Below are 4,112 nucleotides of genomic sequence, written 5' to 3'. Positions count from 1 at the left end.
GTAAGGTAATATCTCATTGTAGTTTTCATTTGCATTTCCCTGATGATAAGTGATGGTGAGCATCTTTTCATGTGTCTTGTTTGGAGAAATGCCTGTCCATGGCTGAAAGACATCCATTTTAAGGGTAAAGCTTCCCAGTGTACATAGCATCTGGTCATTCACCTTTATTCAAAGAAAACTGGCCCAAGGTGAGGATATATATGAATTCACAGGCAGTGGAAAATGACTTGTCAGGTTGTTCAGGGTCCTGGAAAGTGAATGATGAGAAAATCCAGTACAAGAATGTTTGTGAGGATGCATGCGGATGGACTCTTGGCAAAAAGTGAACACCTTTGTCTTGCATGTTAACACCCACTAGAGAGCATGGAAAAAGGTACTAAACAATCAAGTAGACAGAATAATCCAGCCAATTGACCTCAATCAGTTCCCATTACTATAGTGCCAGCAAAATGGTCACTTGAAGGGAGGAACCATTAATGGAAAGGATGTAAGTTATGCATGGGCCCAATAGGATGGGTCTCCTGAATTTATTGTTCTGTCTAGCAGTACCACTATAATGCTCTGTCCCTCTGTATCATCTTTTCATTTTGGGGCTCATTGGAAAATTTTCTCTTAAATCATATTATACAATAAAAGTAGGGGTTAAGAAAATACATGAACAAAAAGGAAAATGATAAAATTATTCTATTCTTCTTCATCCTATAACCACTGAATCTTGAAAATAATGTGATATGTCTGTCCATCTGTCTGTCTATCTCTCTCTACACCCACACATACAGGGGGAGAGAGAAGGGGGAGAGAGAGAGAGAGAGAGAGAGGGAGAGAGAGAGAGATATTCCTCGAAAGATGAGATACCACTTAGCAAGGAAAAAAGCCAGTAAGGAATAAAGCCAGTAGTTCGGCTGCTGGAGAAGCCACTGTAGTAAATTCAGGAGGCCTCTCTGGGTCCTGGTATCAGACCCAACCCAGTAGTTCTATAAGAACCTTGCATAAATCACTTTACCTCTCTTCTTTACCTCACCTATCAGCTTGAACTTCACCTGTCATGCTTCTCAAACATCCAGGAAAATGCCGGAGAAGAATGTGAATTTTAGATGAATTATTTTAGTTAATTGCCTTCTGGTTCATGATATTAAAGCATGGTGACATCAACAGGCGGGTGGGGGCCAAATACTAGTAAGAGCAGAGGCCTTGAGTTCAGTAGCTCTGGGTAGGAGGTTCCAGATTTATGAAAAATATGTGAAAGTGCTTTAAAGTATCTTGGACTAAAGTTATTATTTATCATTTTGCTACAAAAATGGAATCCAGTTTAGTATTGTATCCAATGAGAGTCCACACAATTCCCCATTGAACAATGTGTGTCCATTGCCTTAAGAGCTGCCAGCTTCCATCCTATATTATATATGATCTCTTCCTTCTCTCAACTGAGGCCTGTTTCTCCATTCCAGTAGCAATGAAGTACTGAGATACATTTCTGTCTTTCCTCACCAACACTACAATTCAAAATGAAAACCAGGACTACTCTTCCATATAGGCTCCATTCCCATAAGATCATATACCTGTGCAATGAAGTTGTCATTGATCAAGACACTGATCCCAAAACAACCAGTGTGTAACCCACCTAAGAGCACCAGGATCATAAAAACATGATCAGTACACTCAACCTTTTTTTTCCCAACTGTTTTTTCAATACATATTCGAACTATATTTCTCATTTGTGGAACTCATATAATTTATAAAACACTGTGTCTCCATAGCTCTTTCTCTATTAATATACTGCCATATTAGACATTTAAGCTTATAGAACATATAACTTTTGGAGTCAATTTTCATATTTTTATTGATCTTACTTCAGGGGTTCTTTTCAAAAACAGCTCCAATATTAAAGGCAATAACATTAAATATAATATCATTAGGACCTGGGTTACATTCAGTGACTCTGTTACCCAAGACCTCATTTAGTGAATGCAGTTGCTAATACTCTACAGGTATGTTGTAGGGGATAACTGGGGTAATTTATGTTGAGAGCAAGCACAGTGCCTGGCGCACAGAAGACATGCAGAATTCCCTGGGTTTTTCAGAGTACGAAGACCATGTAAACTTTCTTCAATCCTTGAAAACCCCAGTGGACACTTAAAGATAAACAACAACAACAATTTAAAAATAATATGACTTGTTGGTACTTATTGAGAAAAGTCAGTAGTATAAAAGGAACCAAAAGGAAGCATGGTGATTTTAAACCATGTCCACAAGTTTTTTGACACTCCCATCAAGAGGTAGGGTATATGGTCCTTCCCCTTGAACCTGGGCATGCTTATGACCTACCTTTAACCATTAGAATATGTCAAAGTGATGCTTTGGCAGTTTCTGAGCACAAGCATTGAGAAACTGCAACTTCTATTTCCTTTCTCTTGAGTTACTTGCACTTGGAACCTAATCACCACGTTATGTGGAAGCCCAGGCCAATGGAGATATCACATTCAGATGTCTGGTTAGCAGTTTCTGCTGAGACCCCAGCCCACAACTAGCATCAACTGGATAACTTCATATGATATCAGCACTAGCCATGAAGTCACCCTGAACCTCTGAGTTTTTCCAGCTGAGGCCTTAGATATTATGGAACAAAGAAAATCTGTCTCTGCTCTTCCCTGTCCAAATTCCTGACCCACAGTGTTGATGAGAAAAACAATTCTTCATTGCCACTAAATTCTATGATGGTTTGTTACACAACAATTGATAACTGGAATGGTAAGTATCAAAGTAACTTTTTTATGTTGAGGGAGAAGGCAGGGTGAGGCCAGTTTCTGAAAGTGCCCAATGTGAAAAACCCTCTTAGGTTTTCTCATTTTCTCCTCCTAAAGATCACATTAGGAAGGTTTATTTGCTCCCACTTTGAAGATGGGCAATCCCTGAGTCACAGGAAGTAACTTTCATTTCCTGGGGTAGACACACACATACACACACACACACACACACACACACACACACTAATCCAGAGATTATACATCTAAATATTGGTATTGATTTATCTTGTGATGTAGCAAAATGACAGGCAACAACATAAAAATTTCCTCTTATACAGAGAAATATATCTGCCCTAAATACATATTTTTTGCACTAAATTTGTTAATTTGGTTATCAGAAGAAACTGATACAAAATTTTAAAACATAAGATAAATGGGGTTTTTAGGGGCACCTGTGTGGTTCATTTGATTGAGTGTCTGACTCTTCGATTCAGCTCAGGTCATGATCTTAGGGCCATGGGATTGAGCCCTAAGTCAGGCTCCAGCTCAGGGCAGAGTCACCTTGTCCCTCTCCCTCCCCCTCTGCCCCTCCCCCTGTGCGCACTCTCTCTTTTTCTCAGATAAATAAATAAATATTTTTAAAAAAAAGATAAATGGGGTTTTTAATTAAAATAGAAAATGATTTGGTGTAAATGTATTTCCTTTACATTCAAAGATGTTAAATATATATCATTGACAAAAAAGTGAGGTTATAAGCATGGTTTACAAAAGGACTGCATTTTTTTTGTTCAATCACATAGTATATTTATGGTGTTTATATACAGTATATATGTATTTTTTCAATAATATAAAATATAATGCCATATATTTTCTTAGTATGTCTCTAGCTCCTGCACACTTCTGATCTCTCTCTCTCTTTCTCTCTCATTTTCTCTATCTCTCTTTCACACCCCCATACCTTCCTTAGATGAGAAAGGCTAAAGGATACTTTTTGTCATGTGATTTTGTGTTTGAGTGCTCTGCCTGATTGTTCTATACCACATAAATCCCCTCATGCCCCTAAACTCCCTGCTACCTGCTATGTAATGTCCAAGCTGCAATTTTGGATTTCTTCACCAGATAGCACTGAACTATGACTAAAAACAATACCTGTTGCATCTATTTTAAATATAGATTGTAAAAAGGTATAGAAAAAACATAATTAATAGCCACATTCAGTGATAACATTTTTCCTGTCAAATTATTATTGTAAACACAAATAATACAATTTCACATTTACTGAGTGGCTACATTATCACATGGTGCTGATAGGGCTGGTGGATGTCGAAAGTCTGCAGTCAGAGCAAAGAAACTACAGTGTGCAGGAAT

This window comes from Ursus maritimus (assembly GCF_017311325.1).
Source record: "Ursus maritimus isolate PB19 chromosome X unlocalized genomic scaffold, ASM1731132v1 scaffold_X1, whole genome shotgun sequence".
In the NCBI taxonomy this organism is placed as follows: domain Eukaryota; kingdom Metazoa; phylum Chordata; class Mammalia; order Carnivora; family Ursidae; genus Ursus; species Ursus maritimus.
This window is presented reverse-complemented; position numbering follows the sequence as displayed.